This window comes from Schistocerca serialis, chromosome 3 (assembly GCF_023864345.2).
Source record: "Schistocerca serialis cubense isolate TAMUIC-IGC-003099 chromosome 3, iqSchSeri2.2, whole genome shotgun sequence".
In the NCBI taxonomy this organism is placed as follows: domain Eukaryota; kingdom Metazoa; phylum Arthropoda; class Insecta; order Orthoptera; family Acrididae; genus Schistocerca; species Schistocerca serialis.
The window spans coordinates 708,571,214-708,590,595 of NC_064640.1; positions in this window are offsets into that span (position 1 = coordinate 708,571,214).

Consider the following 19,382-nt stretch of genomic DNA (forward strand, 5'->3'; position numbering starts at 1 on the left):
TTTAATTTGTTAGACGTACCTAAGTAGACACATTACTTTATTCGTGCATAAAAAGATAATGATTCTAGTCGACGAGAAAAAAGCTTTACAGCAAATACTGAGAATACGGAGGAAGAGATTTGAAAGACACATCCTGAGGCATCAAATAATAATTAATTTATCAAAGAAAGTGTGTGGGTGGTAGGAGTGAAAATTTAGAGGAATACCAAGACTAGAAGGCCGTAAGCGGGTTGAAATGGATTTGCAGCAGACATTCGGAGATGAAGAGGACTGCATGTAATGAACAAGTGTAGAGAGCACTAGCAGTGTAGTCTTCGGACTGAAGTCACAACAACGACAACAATAAGAATGTGTTCTGAGATAACTTGATGCAACATCGTAGCATGAGGCACAGGAAATGAAACGAGGAATGTTCCACGTAGCTGGTTCTAGAACAGTTTCTGAACTAGTATAACCTCTGAAATGGAGGGGAACACTTATCCCAGAAAGTGTACTCGGCTGGATTCATGAGGGTGTCTCCATACCCGTACACTTCCATCCGCTCGATACAATTTGAAACGAGCCTCGTCCGACCAGGCAACATGTTTCCAGTAATTAACAGTCCAGTGTCGGTGGTGACGGGTCCAGTTGAGGTGTAAAGCTTTGTGTTGTGCAGTCAGCAAGGGTACACGAGTGGACCTTCGGCTCTGAAAGCCCATATCTATGATGTTTCGTTTAATAGTTCGCACGCTGACACTTGTTGATGGCAGATTGAAATTTGCAGCAATATGCGGAAGGGTTGCACTTCTGTCACACTGAACGGTTCTCTTCAGTCGTCGTTGGTCGCGTTATTGCAGGATCTTTTTCCGGCCGCAGCGATGTCGGAGATCTAATGTTTTACCGGATCCACATTCACGGTACATTCGTAAAATGGTCGTGCGGTAAAATCTCCACTTCATCGCTACCTCGGAGGTGCTGTGTCCCATCGCTCTTGCGCGACTGTAACACCACGTTCAAACCCACTTAAATCTTCGTAACCTACCATCGTAGCAGCAGTAATTGACCTAACAACTACGCCAGACACTTGTTGTCTTATACAGAGTGAAGAAAAATTGTGTCACGAAATTTTAAACCTGGATAGTTGATGCCAGTAGAAACCAAAATTACTAATGTTGTGTAGGTCGACAACACACAATTTTTAAACTACGGAGACTTGGCGCGACGCTCTGCGATTGGCCGCGGGACTGCCCTGTTGCCAGGTGCTCTGGACAACGCATGACTGCGAATGCATTGCTGCCAGACAATCATAACGCTGCCCGTCAACCGACGAACGGGAACAGGACAATCCCACGGCCAAACGTAGCGCGTGGCACCAGGTTTCCGTAGTTTAAACATGGTGCGTTATCGACCTACACAACATTAGTAATTTTGGTTCCTATTGGCAGCAGATATCCAGGATTAAAATTTCGTGACACAATTTTTCTCCAACTTGCACAGGCGTGGCCGACCGCAGCGCCGTATTCTGCATGTTTAAATATCTCTGTATTTGAAGACGCATGCCTATACCAGTTTCTTTGGCGGTTCAGTGTATATGACAGGGTCGTGCATCGAGCTTGCGCGGCCCGCCAGGGAGCAGAGCCATGATTGCCGGGTGAGCCTCGACACGCCCTGCTTGGTCAGCTGGTGGGGCTGCAACGTCGCACCGGGTCAGCCGTGCCGTGCGCTGGTCTGCCACAGCCCGCGTCTACCTGAATGCACGGGCGCTCGGCTGCTCGTCAAGTCGCGCACCTGCCATCGCTACACTGTTGCGGGTGCAAAACGAAATCTCCGTGGCCCATTTGCAAACAGTTATTTACTTCGCACAATATTTACCGATGCTGTATTTCACCTCTAGTCTTATATTAAAATAACTGATCTGTAACATCAGGAAGAGGATGAGTCCTTAAATTTTCTCCGCTTCTTGTAATTCTTAAATCAACGTATTGTTGCGTGCATGTGAAAAAACGCTCTACTTTACGATGTCGTGATATAATTAATTTTGTTAAAAGTCGACCAACTAATTATCGAGTTTTTGCAGTACTGTATGAGGAAATTTCAAGTATTTAAAAGTTTTCAATCGACACACACACAGAAGTTGGGTGATTATCTTACGACAGAGCTGTTTTCATGTTGTATGAAGTATACCTTTTCCTCACCTGTTATACCTTTCCCAAGGCAAAGTCTGGCTTCAGACTATCGCTTAATTAGCACACACTTTCTTAAAAACTAGCATTTTAAATATATTACTTCAGCGATTAAATACAAACCCTTTTACTGCGCAAGGTCGTATCAAATCGTTCATTAAAAACATTACAGTTCAGGCTATCTGTTTAAATTGAAATTAAATTGAGTGCTTTGATACCCTTCGTGATTGACTAGCAACAATTCATCTTTTTTGGATGAAAATGTCAAGAACATAATTAAAATACATTACAAGGGATTTGAAAAAATTTCAAAGGCTGTTGCCCTGCTCTGCCTAGTAATAACAATTGGATTTTCAGTCTCTTGGAAGAGACAATAATTTCGAAATTCTCATGAAGTACGAAAAATTAACAGAGAAACAAACTTCTCGCTGAAAATAATATAGGGTGGGTGGCCTTATGTTTCCATGCGACGCAGGTATGTCCTTCTCACGGAATTCCAAAAAACAGGGCTGAGACAGTTAATTCCACAATGAAAATTTGTAGGTTAACAGAAAATAATAGTACATAGTAGATCGACCCACTGTGCAAAAGCATTCAGTCATTTTGATGTGACACAACTCAAATGTAAACCATATAAAAGTATTAGGACTATCACACCATTTCCTTGGAATTCAGTTACTTGCATTTCACAGCAAATAGGTTTTTTGGAACGCAGGGGTCCGCACATATATTTTTGCAAAAGAGGGTCACAGATCGAAATATTTTAGGAACCACGGCTCTTAGGTATTTGCAAAAATATCTACATGCAGCCACTAAATTGTCTGTTGGGGGCAAAATATTTGTTAAAATTAAAAGCGAAGGTAATGAAGAGACACAAACTGCACACAAGAAGGACATACAAAATTTATTGAAAACTTTCTTGCTTACAGTAAATAAGAACTTGCCTGCATGGAAGATAAATATATTGTATCGTGTAGTTGCTTGTATCCGGTACATTGTTCACATGAATTTATGTATTTTCAGTAATATCCGATCAATCTGGGAGGACGTCAGTACAAATAAAATATTTACTTAAGAAACCTACAAAACAACCCCTTTACTTTGAAGTACAGCACATTTGGAGGGCGCAGCGGCATAAACATCCTTTCAATTATCGTGAGTTACTTCAGATGACGTTCCTGTGGAACTAGAACAAATGCATGCAAACGCATGGGCTGTATTTCCATTTCCGAGCGCGTGCTTGCAGTAGTACTATTTCCTCCAAATGATTAACAGTATTAAGGCACACCGTTGTCTTCAAATACGATCTCTTATCCAGTTATGGGTGTTTAAAATATATAAACAAAAATTTTATTTTATTTGTTTATAAATGCATTGTTTTTCTGAGATTGTAGTGCTTACCCCACTGGCCGCTACATTCTCAACTCTATGTTCCTGTAGCTGGTACTCTCTTGGCACAAGAAATTGCAGTGTAGGGCCACTGTCAGCTTCCAAAACCTTGGTAGGCTCTTGTTGTACTTCGGGAAACTGAATTAATTTGTCATCTGCCCGGTAATGCCAGTTTTCAAGCAACTGCAGTCTGCCGAACTCACAGTTTTCTCATGCTACATAAACACGGATTGTAGCATGACACACGAAGTATTCCAGAAAATATCAATATGGTGTTCTACGGTAAACTGCAACCGCGAGTGTTTCACATGGCCACTCCTTTATAAATAAGTTACGACAGTTTTCGTAGCTTCCAACGATGCGTAAATATTAGGAAGATATTCTCGCAACATTTATCCTAAAGGGTGTGGCGTAGAGTAGTTCTAAGGGTTGTGGATGTCTCACTGAAGGCGACAATAGTTCTCAAGTGCCTTTTTCACATTTGCCTCCTCATCAGTGACGAGCGTAGTCTTCCTCCCATATATTTGTAGCACTTTTCTATATATCTGACAGGAGCCCTATAACAAAGAGGACTCAATTTTTCCACTGAAACTCTCGCGAGACTGAATGTCTAGTGAGAGCCAAACAATTCTTTTTAGTGTACTCGTCTGTCCACATGCAATCCTCCATACCCTACAACACTTGGGGGTCATAGCCATACGGTATTTTTTTTACGCTACGTGATATTGTTGATGGTTGAGGAGGTACGTCTCTTCGTCTCTTGCACTAGCAGTAGAGTATTGTGCTTCCATTTCTAGCAGTGTTTGTGCAAGTGCTTGAAAGCGTTCTTCTGTTCAAAAAATGGCTCTGAGCACTATGGGACTCAACTGCTGAGGTTATTAGTCCCCTAGAACTTAGAACTAGTTAAACCTAACTAACCTAAGGACATCACAAACATCCATGCCCGAGGCAGGATTCGAACCTGCGACCGTAGCGGTCTTGCGGTTCCAGACTGCAGCGCCTTTAACCGCACGGCCACTTCGGCCGGCCGTTCTTCTGTAACTGTGCTCAATGGCAGCAGATCTCATGCACACTTTCTTCCAAACTTTTCCAGAAGAACTGATTTTGCTGGTACAGGTCTACAAGTCCACCCGAAACAGGCTTCCGAAAGCCCAACGGTACCGACCGACGGCAGCGTCGTCTTCAGCCGCATAGCGTCATCGGATGCGGCTATGGAGGGTCGTGGTGTCAGCACATCGCTCTCCCGACCGCTGCCATTATTCGTGAAATGGAGTCGCTACTACTTGTTCAAGTAGCTCCTCAATTGGCATCACGAGGCTGAGTGCACCGCAGTAGGTCAACTTCGCATGGCGGCCTGGATCGTCAACCATCCAAGTGTCAACCATGTCAGACAGGGCATAACTTTGGTGATTTGTCGAGAACCGGTGAAAGCACCGCAGCACATCCGTTGACTTTGGTTATCTACAACTTGTGTAAAGTTTTGTCGTACCATGCTATCTCCTGATTTCTTCAGTCAACTGTAGGTTTCCTCCTCCATTTTCAGTGAAACTTCTTTTTCTCTTCCACACATTTTCTAATCCTTGGACTTTGGGAGGACTTTTGCTGTTCGACATGTTTTTCTGACATATTATTATTATTAATAATAATAATAGCGTACGATAACGCAAAAGGGCTATCAAGAAAAGCAAAGCAATCGCGAATTGCTTACTTTCTGATCACTTTAGTGTCTTGCGCTGAACATTCTGCATAGGCTACATTAGGTGGTCATACACGAGCGGGTGCTAGGGACGGGTCACAGATATTTCCAGCTGACTCTAGAACACCTTCACTCCCCGCCTGTGTATCCATGGAGACACAACCTGGCGGTCGTCGGCTGCTGTTCTCTGTACAGGCGATCCAGTCTCATCAGCTGGCAGGCACCTGAGGATTTCTGCAGTAACGCGCCAGTTGTCTTTCAGGAAGTCCGTGAGTTTTCCTGTGGTTTTCATGTGACAGCAAGTTCTCGGTATCTTCTGGTATGGTGAAGGAGTGGACCACTGATCACATCAAAAGCTTATAAAATTGTACCGCAGAAGGTTTTGTTGATGAAAAATGATCCAAAAACATTACACAAACAATAATTAGAAAATAGTGTGTACGAAGAGATGGTTGAAACTTTCCTAGATGATATTCCAGGTGTGGACCAGGAGTGTAATAAAAATTTTACTTAAAAATTTGAGACGAAATTTCAGAACAGAGCTCAGCAAGGTGGAGACTTAGAATGAAGGGAAAAAAAGGGAAGGATGAATTATATGAACCAATAAAAAGTTGCCTGTACTATGTTCAGTACTGTGTCACATTTGTTATTTTACAAGTATTATGAGTTTTTTTCTTTGCTAATAATCATTGTCACTTATCGGCAATAAGTTTACGGCCGATATAACGGCGCTGTTTCACCATGCCCTTTCCTATACTTACTTTCTATTTAATAATGAATATTTTGAGGAACTTGACGGGGTTGCCATGGGTACTCCTCTGTCCCCTCTGGTAGCAAACTTTTTTGTGGAAGACTTTGAGGAGAGGGCTCTCGATTCGGCGATGTTTAAACCAACAGTCTTCTGGCGATACGTGGACGATACTTTTGTAGTGTGGCCTCACGGTGAAGAAGAGCTGTCACAGTTTTTACAACATCTGAATTCCATCCACACAAACATTCAGTTTACGATGGAAGTTGAAAAGGATGGTTGCCTACCATTTCTGGACGTCATGGTTGATCGCAAGGTGGATGGGTCATTGGGGCATTCTGTCTATCGAAAACCCACGCATACGGACCTGTATCTGCAGGCGTCATGCTGTCATCACCCGTCAAAAACTATGGGCGTCATTCGAACGTTGGTGCATAGGGCACAAGTCGTGTCTGGTAAAGACAGTCTTGCAGACGAATTAGAGCACTTGAAATCTGTATTTCAACATAATGGATATTCTGCACATCAGGTCAGTACTGCTTTAAGGATGAAAAAACGTGATCACCCACAAGATCAAGAGGATAAAGAAATGTTTAAGTCCAGACCATTTCTCCCATATGTCGGTAACATTTCATCGAAAGTAGGCAGAATTTTAAAGAAACATCGTGTGAAAGCAATCTTCCGGCCACCTACAAAGACTCGTGCTCTTCTGGGCTCTCTCAAGGATGATCTAGGATTACGGAAAGCTGGAATTTATAAAATACCTTGCGAGTGTGGGAAAGCCTACATTGGTCAGACCACACGCACAGTAAACGACCGCTGCGTTGAACATGAGCGCCACACTCGCCTTTTACAGCCCAGTAAGTCGGCCATAGCCGAACAGTGTATTTCCACAGGACATACTATGGATTATTCTGCCACGAAAATCTTGGCCCCATCGAGATCCTTCTGGGATTCAGTTGTTAAGGAATCCGTGGAAATACGTTTGGCGGAGAATCTCATTAATCGTGATGGCGGCTTTCAATTGAATAAGGCCTGGGACCCGTTGATTTCTTTAATATCAACCAAAAGAAAACTTTTTACGGCTTCTGACATGTCGAGCGACAAGTAATTTTAATTTTAATATTGAAATTGTGCATTTTATTGTTTTGGACACGTTTGCGCGCATGTTTTACTTGTATCACGCATTCGTTTGTGCTCCATAGATGCAGTAATATTGTAGAGGGCCTTGGAATCGACAGGTGGCGCGCATGCAACGGTAACTTGCGCATGCGCGTCTTGCGGCACTTTTACGTATAAATAGATCGACTTGCACTAGCAATCTCATTCGAGGGTTGGATTCCCTCTCTTCTTCATCGAAGAGTTTCACTGCCTGGGCTACTCTCAGGGTGCACCTTCGACGTGGAAGATTCCCGCCGTTTCCTTGCCGTGTCGTCTGCTTGCCGTCCATACTGCCTGCCGTCCGGCCCTCCTCGCCTGCCGGGGCTCGCCGCCGCCGCCTGGTCGCCGCCTGCCGGTGCTCGCCACCGTCGCCTGCCGCCTGCCGCTGCTCGCCGCCGCCACCGCCGCCGCCTGCTGGTCGCCGCCGTCGCCGTCTGCGCCGCCCTTTGGCCGCCGACGCCGCCTGCCGCCTGCCGGGGCTCGACGCCGCCTGCCGCCTGCCGGTGCTCGCCGCCGCCGCCGCCTGCCGCCTGCCGGTGCTCGCCGCCGCCGCCGCCTGCCAGTCGCCGCCGTCGCCGTCTGGTCGCCGCCGCCGCCCCTCTCGCGCGCCGCCGCCATGTCCCAACCCACCACCACCACCACCACTATCATTTTCACCTCTCCCTCCGCTGCTCCAACCACCATCACATGGAGCTCCTCCTCCACCCCACTTCCCGTCCTTCCTTCTCTCCCTGTCCACCCCACCCCTGCACCACTTTCGGCTGTAACCACCCCCAACTCCTCCTCCCCTATCACTGTCGCCCCATCGACAGCTACTGACTTTCCGCCACTCCCCGCACCGCCTCCGACAGGCTCCAAGCCAGCACGGATCTCTGCTCGACGTTCCACAGTCTCAGTGACACCCACGCCCCCCCCCCCCCCGTCTGCGTCATCCGCTGCTCAGGGTGGTCCTGCCCCCCGCCATCTCCCCCTGCAACCCGTACCACTGCCCCCTCTCCACCCGGTTGTGCCCACGAAACCTTCAAAGCGCCCGAATGTTGACCCTTCCCCTGCAGTCTCCTCCAAAAAAAACCCCAACCCCCATGACCCACCCACCCCCATGGACGCGGCTCCGACCCCCGCCCCCGCCCCGCCTGCCACCCACACCTTTGTCCTCTCCAATCCTGACCCTCAATTCCTTGATGCCCGCTCCCTCACCCTCGCCATCCGGAAATACTACCCCAATGCTCCCATCTCCCAACTGATTCCTCGCAAGGTCTCGGTCCTCATCAAATCCCCCAGTGCTTCCCTCCACACCAATCTCCTCTCCCGCATCCCCCGTATCCAATTTGGCCAACGTGCAACCCTCACCCCCTACCACACCCCGTCCTCTCCCCGTCAGCCTCAACCTCCCCGGCGTCCGCCAACCTTCACCGCTGTGATCACGAAGCTTAGCCCCGTGATCACGGAGGCTGAGGTGTTGGCGGAACTCAACTCCCGGCCCGACATTGAAATCCGCTCGGCCCGTCGCATCTTAAATGATGCCGGGCCGACTTTTCTCATGCGGATATTCACCGAATCCTCCTCCTCCATTGACTGCCTCCTCACCAAGGGAGCCCTCATCTACAATCAGCGCCATAAGGTGGACCCCTCCCGTTCCCCCGTCCAGTCCTACCGCTGCCAACGCTGTCTCACCTACAACGACCACATTACCTCTGCCTGCAGGAACCACCCTACTTGCCCCCACTGCAAAGCTTCCCACTTCCTCAAGCATTGCCCCAACCTCACCTCTCCCCCCTCCTGCAACACTTGCAACAAACCACATCCTACCTACTCCTCGAAGTGTAAAGCGAAACCTCCACCAGTAACCCCTGAGCTCACCGTGCCTGTCCGTCCTGTTGATGACCCCATCCACCCCAACAACTCGCTCCGCCCTCCCCCTACTGCTGAGGACATCATCCGTTTCACCACCATTGTGCTCCAAAACATCCACCCCTTCCAGCGCTCACACACTCTTTCCCAAATCGCCCTCGCTGCCCGTTCCATCTTACCGCCTATGCCACATACTCCCACAACCAGGCCCACTTCACCTTCACCCCCCTCACCACCCTTGTCTAACTCTCCACTCCCATGGCACAACAACCGTACCGTATCCTGTACCACAACATTCGCTCCCTGCCCACCCACAAACTCCTCTTCCTCCACACCCTACGTCAGCACCGCGTGGATGCCTTCGTCCTAAATGAAACCTTCCTTCAACCCCGTCTCTCCGTCTCCACGGCTCCTTACACTCTACACCGCACCGATAACCCGTACCCTCTCGCGCGTGGCGGAGTTGCTATAGGCCACCTCAAGCACCTCCCTGTCTGGCCCCAACCTCTCCTTAACAATCCTGCCAAGCATCTCACCCTCTGCCTCTTCTTCCCCACCCTTACCATCACCTGTGCCACCATTTATGTCTGCCCTCGCACCCCCATCCCGTACGATTTCCTGGCCCACATTGACCGCACCTTCTCCACCTACGTGATTGCCGCCGACCTCAATATCCACAGCCGTGATCCTGCCGACCTCCGGTGGTGGCATCAGTTTCTCACCACTCTCCTGGGAGACCTGGTTCCCCTGCCTCAGCACACCCAGCCCGAATCCAACACCACTCCTGATGTGGTCCTTGCCTCTCCAAACCTCCTTGGGCGCATCACCGCGGATGTCCTTGACCTCATTGGCAGTGACCATGCTCCTGTCCTCCTCACTATCTCTAACGGTCGCCATCCCCGCCACGCTCCTCGCCCTGACGTCCCTCCTAAACTTGTCCATGATTACTCCCGTGCCAACTGGGATGCCTACCGGGATTCCATTCACACCCAGGTTGACGGCCATGACCTTACCCTCCAGTCTCCTGATGACATCGCTCGCGCTGCTGCCTTCCTGCACCAGACATTGTCTGACGCCGTCGCCACCCATATCCCCACCAAAGCCATCCACCCTCACTGCCCCGCCCTGCCTCCACAGGCCGTCCTTCTCCTTCGAGAGTCCCGCCACCTCTACCGCTCTTTTCTCCACACTCGTGACCAGGATACACTTACCCGCCACCAGCAATTACAGCGACACATCCGCAACCTGCTTGTTGCGAAGAAACGCCGAGCCTGGCGCCAGACATGTACACGACTCAACACCACACTCCCCATCAACTCTTCCAAGTATTGGTCTGCTTTCCACCGCCTTACTGGGAACCGCCCCACCCCCCAGTACCCTCTCCTCCTTAATGACCGTCCCTTTCCTGACAACTTCAGTAAGGCCAACCACTTTGCCTCCCACCTCTCTGATGTTTTTTCCATCCCAGATGATCCCCACTTTGATTATTCTCTCTTCCCTGATGTCATGGACCGTACGAATACCTCTGTTCCTCCCCTTGCTCCTAGCTTCCAATACTTGGGCCACGCCCCACCTTCTGCACTTAACACTCCCATCACTACATAGGACATCAGCCTCACGCTCCACACTAAACGCAACACTGCTCCCGGCCACGACTGCATTACCTACCGCCACCTCAAACACTGCCCTCCCTCCTTCCTTTCCCTCCTTGCCACCCTCTACAATGTCATCCTTGCCACTGGCTTCTATCCCGTCCTGTGGAAAACCTCCCATATCCTGATGTTCTCCAAACCCAATAAGCCTCCATCTGATGCCTCTTCCTATCGTCCTATCTGTCTCACATCGGTGTTCAGCAAGCTCTTGGAATCCATCCTTTCCCGGCGCATCCATCTCCACCTCCACCAAAACCACCTCCTCCCAAACACCCAATGTGGCTTTCGACCCTCCTTCTCTGCTGATGACCAACTCCTCCGCCTCACTCATCTCCTCTCCCTCCAGCTTAACTCCCGTCGCTCCGCCATTTTTGTCTCACTTGACCTCGAAAAGGCCTACGACCGTGTCTGGCATCCCGGTCTCCTGTTTAAACTCCAAACCTACGCCCTTCCTATCAACTACATCCGTCTGGTGGCCTCCTTCCTCTCCCACCGCCCCTCCTATGTTACCGTCCATCATGCCAATTCCCACACCTTCTACCCCTCTGCCGGTGTGCCCCAGGGCTCTGTCCTCTCCCCTCTCCTCTACCTCCTGTACACGGCAGATATGCCCCAACCCCCCCCCCCTCCAGTACACCTCTTGCAATATGCTGATGACACCGCATTCCTCGCCCTCGCTCCTACCCTCCAATGGTCCCAACGCCTTCTCCAGAATCACCTTGACCTTTTTGCTGCATGGTGTAACCAATGGCTCCTGAAACTCAATCCTTCCAAGACCCAGGCAATCATCGTAGGTCGTACCACTCGCTCCTTCCGGCTCCTGGATTTCTCCCTTACTGTCTGCGCCCATCCTGTCCGCCTCACCCCCACCCTCACCTACCTTGGCCTCACCATTGACCGTCACCTCACCTGGATACCTCATCTCCGCTCCATCCAATCCAAAGCCCACAACCGCCTCCAACTCCTCAAACTCCTCTCTGGCCGGACATGGGGGTTGCACCCCTCTACCATCCTCCACACCTACAAATCCTTCATCCGTCCCATCCTCTGTTATGCCAGTCCTGCCTGGATATCTGACCCCCCAAATTCTATCAGTCCCTCCAGATCCTTGAGCGTCATGCAGTCTGCCTTGCCTTCCGTATCCGCCTCCCGTCCCCCACCCGTATCCTCTATGATCTGATTCCTTTCCCCCATCTGCTCCTATTCCTCGAACATATCCGCATCCTCTACACCTCCCGCCGTCTTGAACCCCCTCACCCCCTGGTTGCTCCTCTCCTCTCCCGTCCCCGCCCCCTGCCACGTCTTCACCGTTGTGTCCCCCCTACCCTCCATCTCTACACCCTCCATCTCCTTTCCCAAGGTGGCTTCCGTCAACTCCCCCTCCCGGATGATGCCCTCTCTCCCTCCATTTATCCTTCCTATCAACTCTGATCCTCAATCCCCCTCCTTTCCTCTGTCCTTTCCCTGGGCTCCCTCTCCCCCCCCCCTTCCGTCCTGCTTTTCTCCCCACTAAACCTCTCCCTACCTCCCTTCTCCCCCCCAGTCCTTTTGTATTCCCCTCCTCTGCCTACCCCACTCCCTGTCGCGTCTGCCCCCCACCCCTCTTATGGGTCCTCATCCTCCTTCAGCTCCTTTCCCGGCTCCCCCCTTCGCTTTTACTCTCCTTTCCCCCCCCCCCCCTTTTTTGTTTTCCCATCTTCTGTCCAGTTTCCCCCCACCTGCTCGACTGTGGTGTCACATTTGCCAACTTTTTAGTGCAGTGTTCCAGTGACTATTCAGTGTTGTTTGTCTTTCTCGTGTTGCGAACAGAAACCATGCTGTCGCTCGGTGTGACTTTTATGTCCTTTGCGAACAGAATCCAGACTGTCGCCGTGTTTTTTAATTGTCTATTGTTTTCCCTGTCTGCTTCGTATGTATTTTTATTAGCGTCATCATCCCTGTGTTGTTGTTTGAAGTTCCACGATTTCTTTTCGCCTTGTTACTCTCTAAGTCTCCGATTTTATCGCCTGTTTTTTCTTATTTGTTCTCTTGATCTTTGTCACAAAATCTGTCGGCTGAAGAGCGGCGTACTAAGCTGCTGCCAGCCCGCCCCCTTCGGGGGGAATTGAAATTCAATAAATGAAAAAAAAGGGGTAGCAATCTCCAGTGTCAAACACTCGCCTGAAGATGGCTGTAAGGTTGTCAGCCGAAATATCGTGGAAATAAGTCGACGAGATTCGGCTGCAAACCCGAAATCTTGTGGAATCTTCTTTTACCCTGTTGCACGAAATTAGGCTCCATCAAGTCCATTGTTTCCCTCTAATTTCCAGTCCTTATATGCTGCAAGCCTTACAAATACCTCTCACCATCCCTACACCAAGAAATTCTTCATGTCTTCAACCTGCAGAAGCAATTAAATACGCCCAGACATTTACCATTCTTATTCGATCCAATCCACTCCCTATCCTCCTCCACTCTCCCTTCCCTTGCTAGCCGAGCGGTCTAAGGTGCTGCAGTCATGGACTGTGCGGCTGGTCGCGGCGGAGGTTCGAGTCCTCCCTCAAGCATGGGTGTCTGTGTTTCTCCTTAGGATAATTTAGGTTAAGTAGTGTGTAAGCTTAGGGACTGATGACCTAAGCAGTTAAGTCCCATAAGATTTCACACACATTTTGAACATCCCTTGCTAGTCTCTTCTACTCTTTCCTCCTCATTATTATGGTATGGCCTCCATCCTAGTTACATTTATCCCAAAATTCCATGTTTCCATACAACTCGCACTCCCAGCTATATCCGTCTCCAAATATACAACCCAACTGCTCCACTGACATCCGTCATCTTACACCTTCAGAACCATTTAACCACTCTTCTCCCAAATTGTCCCCTTCCCTTCCCGTATTATTGCAGCGAAGTGCTTCATAGTTTTATCAGTATTTCTTGTAAAAGACATCAATGTTATATCAACATTTTAGGAATTTAAAAAAAATGAGTAAGTATTTTACTCTTTTTAATATTTTAAAAGTACTTTAAACATCATGATTAACACAGTATATGGTTCAAATGGCTCTGAGCACTATCGGACTTAACTTCTGAGGTCATCAGTCCCCTAGAACTTAGAACTACTTAAACCTAACTAACCTAAGGACATCACACACATCCATGCCCTAGGCAGAATTCGAACCTGCGACCGTAGCGGTCGGGCGGTTCCGGACTGTAGCGCCTAGAACCGCTAGGCCACTCCGGCTGGCTAACACAGTATATCTTGTTACCGAAGAGTGGTATGCTGCATCACTGCCAGGAGAGGTGTGACAGAATAAAAGAACAATAAAGGAAAAAGAAACGTAAATTCGAGACACTTACTTTAGTTTATGATACCAGGAAACAGTACCTGCTGCGACTACTGCTACGGAACTGTTAACGAATTAGATGTTGATACTGAGAAAATTTGTTCATGTACTCTATAGTCGATTTAGTGATGCTACGATTATCACTATCAGTATACTTTTACCAGCACTTTCGGTGTAATTTGTCTTGTTTTCAACGAATTATGCTACCTAGACACCACTACAATAGAAACTAAAAAGACCGAGGATTTGAATAGTCATGCGAATGCTGTCGTACTTGAATTTCTCCTACTATAATAGCAACTAACTTGTTAGACGCTACGTGATGACTGAACCTTGGCAGTCATTTTTGAACGACACAGCAACATTGTTTGCACCACTGAATACAACAGCGGATCGTGATTCTTACTCATCAATGTCAAGCTGAACGTCAATCGTAAAGTGACAGAAATTTTAGAACTCCTCACAGTGACACTACCCCTTATTCCTCAAACTCCACAAGCCGAATTTCAACCTAACAATGCGTGGCCACATACGGAGACGTATACGCTAGCCTTCTTCAGAGAAAGACGAGAATCGCTTGTTTCTTAGCCTACATTTTGAAGTGGCATACGTGAGGTATGGTTAGTTGGTAGCATGTTTCTCAGTTTATTAGATAGTTACATTGCATTACATTAGTTGTCTTGCAAGGATCCTGTGAGAGGGGTTTCTGGGAAGAGGAGAGAAGTCACAGATGTACACTGCGTTTCGTTTCATTGCTTTAAAGCGACATATCATTACGAAACACTACTGTGTTGCTAACGTTGATTATAAAATAATGTAAAGCATTAAGAACCCCTGTATCAATGCTCGACGATGTTCACCGATGGATTAGGTGGAGTTGCCCAACAAAGATATATGGGGAAATAAAACGAAAACGAGACAGATGGCAAAAACGTACTTACAGTGTTTATTATGCCATAACTGTCAACACATTTATCCCACAGTGGGACAAGACGGTCAATGACTTCATAGAAAAATGTTTACGCTTTCCTATGGTACCATAATTGTACCCAAGCGTACATATCTTCTTTCGAAACAAATCAACGGCTACGAATGGATTTCTACAGGGCTCCAAAAATACGGATATCGGATGGGAGAGACTGGATTGTATTGAGCATCATTTGCCCAATTTCCATGATGTCTCCTGACTTCTTCAGACAAGTGTAGGTTCCCTCCTCCATTTTCACGGAAACTTCTTTTTCTCTTCCACACATTTTCTAATCAGTGGACGTTGGGAGGACTTTTGCTATTCGACATGTTTTTCTGACATAGTAATAATAATAATAGCGTACGATAACGCAAAAGGGCTTCCAAGAAAAGCAAAGCAACCGCGAATTGCTTGGTTTCTGATCACTTTACTGTCTTGCGCTGAACATTCTGCATAGGCCATATAGAAAGAAATTTACGGCTATGAATGGATTTATACAGAGCTCCAAAATACGGATATCGGATGGGAGAGACTGGATTGTATTGAGCATCATTTGCCCAATTTCCATGATGTCTCCTGACTTCTTCAGACAAGTGTAGGTTCCCTCCTCCATTTTCACGGAAACTTCTTTTTCTCTTCCACACATTTTCTAATCAGTGGACGTTGGGAGGATTTTTGCTGTTCGACATGTAAGGGCTTCTCAGCGAAACTTCTGCAGCGTAGGCGAAAAAGACTTTGCAGCTTGTGGTCACGAATTCGAAATGTTTGGTGTTTCAAGAGAAACCGTATCCAAGATTTACACTGCATACACGGAAAGCGAAAAGAACATCATCCGCTAAGCCAGAGAGCGAACGAAATTGTGTGTTGACTGAACGCGACGGACGATCATTGAAGAGGACTGTGACGTAAAATAAGAGGACGACAGCTGCATCTGTCACTGCTGAACTGAACAGCGCGCTCGCGAACACTCTCAGCACCAAAGTTACACGAACGGAGCTCCAAAAGCAGGGAATTACAGGGCGAACTGGTATTCCAAAACCACACATCAGTGATGAATATATCTGTAACAGGAAAACGTGATGTTGAAGCCACAAAACCTCGACTGGGGACCAATGGAAGAACGTCATATGGTTGGATGAGCCTTGTTGCATACTGTTTACAGCTTCTGGCCGGGTTTACGTCCTAACAGCCAAACATGACACGCGTTCGGTGGTGAACTGGGCAGCCATGTAGTGGTATTCTATGGACACCTTAGTTACTCGTCAAGGTCACATCACGACCAAGGATTTTGTGACCATTTTTGCTGATCATCTCTGTCGTATGGTACAATATTCGTTCTGCAATGATCACGCTGTGTTCCAAGACGACAGGGTCCCTTATTACACAGCTTGCATCGACTGGGACTAGTATTGTGAGCACAAGGATGCAGTGACGCATCTCCACGGCCCACCACAGTCATCAGATCTCAGTATTATTCAGCCTTTTAGAATACTTTGGAGAAAAAGGTGCGTAATCTCTGTCCATTTCCATCATCGTTATCTGAACTTGCTACTATTTTGCAGGAAGAATGGTATAAGGCTCCCTTGAAAACCATACGTGACCTGTATTTCCCGTATATATCGATTCCATGAGGACTGGAAACTTTTGAACGCCAACGGCTATCCTACACCTTAATAGGTGCGTTAATGTGTTTCGTTGGTGGTGTTTAAATGTTTGTGCCGGCCGGAGTGGCCGGGCGGTTCTGGGCGCTACAGTCTGGAATCGCGCGACCGCTACGGTCGCAGGTTCGAATCCTGCCTCGGGCATGGATGTGTGTGATGTCTTTAGGTTGGTTAGGTTTAAGTAGTTCTATGTTCTAGGGGACTTATGACCACAGCAGTTCAAATGGTTCAAATGGCTCTGAGCACTATGGGACTTAACAGCTATGGTCATCAGTCCCCTAGAACTTAGAACTACTTAAACCTAACTAACCTAAGGACAGCACACAACACCCAGCCATCACGAGGCAGAGAAAATCCCTGACCCCGCCGGGAATCGAACCCGGGAACCCGGGCGTGGGAAGCGAGAACGCTACCGCACGACCACGAGATGCGGGCTGAGCACAGCAGTTCAGTCCCATAGTGCTCAGAGCCATTTGAACCATTTTTTAAATGTTTGTGGTGCAGAGTATCTTGTGTACCACTGTCACTTGCCCATCCTACTGTTCCGCTCGCGAATGATCCGCGGGAAGCAGAACCGTTGGTATACCTTTGTGTGAGCTCAGATCTCTCTAATTTTATTTTCTAGGTCTTTTCCGGAAGAGACACGTAATAGGAAGCACATATATCGGATGACTATTCTAGGAACGTCCGCTCTCTAAATTTTAACAGTAAAACTCGTAGTGATATATAACACCTCTCTTGTAACTCCTGCCACTGCAGCTTGATGAGCATCTCCGCGACGCTTTCGCCCTTATTAAATAAATCTGTGACGAAACGTACCGCTCTTCTTTGAGTCTTCACTATTTCCTCTAACAAACACATCTGACACGAGTCCTAGACTGATGAGCGGTATTAAAGTATCGGTCGAACAAAGGTTTTGTAAGCTACCTCTTCGTGGATGAGCTGCACTTTCTGAGGACTTTTCCAGTGAATCTCAGTCTGGCATCTGCCTTACTTGCGATTGCTTTTATGTTATCGTTCCATTTTAAATCACTTCACTTCGTACACACACTCCAAGATACACACATCAAAAAAAGTTTTGGATCACCTCGGTTCCGAGAGTTCCGGAACCTGCACAGAGAATTGGAATAGTGATCACCATAAACATCACTTCCGCCCTTTTTGTTACTCATTAAAACCATACATTGCATGATGTACCACCATACAGCGAGACCTTCAGAGGTAGTGGTCCAGACTGTTGTACACACTGGTACCTCTAATACCCAGTAGCATGCCCTCTTGCTTTGTATTCGTCGTGGCATTCTATCCATAAGTTTATCAATGCACTGTTGGTCCAGATTGTCCCACTTCTCAACGGCGATTCAGCGTAGATCCCTCAGGGTGGTTGGTGGGTGACATCGCCCATAGACAGGCCTTTTCAATCTATCCCAGGCATGTTCAATAGGGTTCATGTCTGGAGAACATGCTGGCCACTCTACTCGAGCGATGTCGTTATACTGAAGGAAGTGTTTGGAGGCAGCCCGGTCAGGCTGAACGCCTTAGACAAACTGTCCAGCGAGTGCAGCAAGGTGGAGGTTCCCTGCTGTTTTGTGGTGGTATTATGAGGGGCCGACGTACACCGCTGGTGGTCATGGAAGGCGCCGTAACGGCTGTACAACACGTGAATGCCATCAGCCGACCGATAGTGCAACCATATCGGCAGCATATTGGTGAGGCATTCGTCTTCATGGACGGCAATTCGCGCCACCATCGTGCACATCTTGTGATGTGTGGATTTTCCGTTCCCCATAGTCGACAATTCTGTCTTTTGACATATCCTGTCAGATGGAAGTGGGCTTCGTCTGTACACAAAATATTCTATGGCCAATCATTGTCCACTTCCACGAGAGCAAGAAATTCTCAATCAAAGGTCTCTCTTGCTGACAGGTCAACAGGAAGCAGCTCGTGCACATGGGTAATTCTGAATGGATAACAAAGAAGGATGTTTCGTATGATTTTACGCACCGTGCTCATGGGTATGTCCAATGTTCGGGCAATTCTCCGTGCACTACACGTTTGCACATCACCACTCGTCTCCTCCTGCATTGCTGTGGCCACTGCTTCCACTGATGTCAAATCAATTCGTTTCCTCTCTCTACCAAGTTGCACACCAAAAAAACCCGTCTTTTCGATTTTCCGAATCATTTTCTCCAGAGCCATGGCAGTCATCGGGCCAACGCCTTTTTTCAAACTCCTCAGTGTCCGGAATTTCTGCAGAGCGACGTGTGCACCGTCATAGTTCTTGTAATGCAGATTTACTAGTAGAGCACGGTCTTCCATTGACACAGTCATGGCGAACGTGGCAGGCGCGAAAGGAGGAAAAGCTGGGTACCCGGCCTGTTTATACTAACTTCAATGCGTTGTGCGCATGACAGATGTTCTTATTTACGTATTGTGACACATACAGCCTCTTCTATTGATCAATTTTCACACTATTTATTTTTTCTTCTGCGATACGTTTTCCCCCTTCTCCGATAATATTCCGTTGCAATTTGACGTTATTATGAGCAGTATTGTTATTTCTACAGTGTTTTGAAAGTTTAATTATAATCACCCTGTACTATAGGGATCAGAGCCACCAGCATCCTATTGGAGTGAGTGTGGGAACGTGGGGGGGGGGGGGGGGAGGAGGGGATGAACAGAGAGCGGGCGAGGAGGTAAAGGACAGAGAAAAGGTATAGGTGGAGGTGGATAGAGAGAGGGGAGGGTAGGAGATGGACAGAGAGAGAAAAG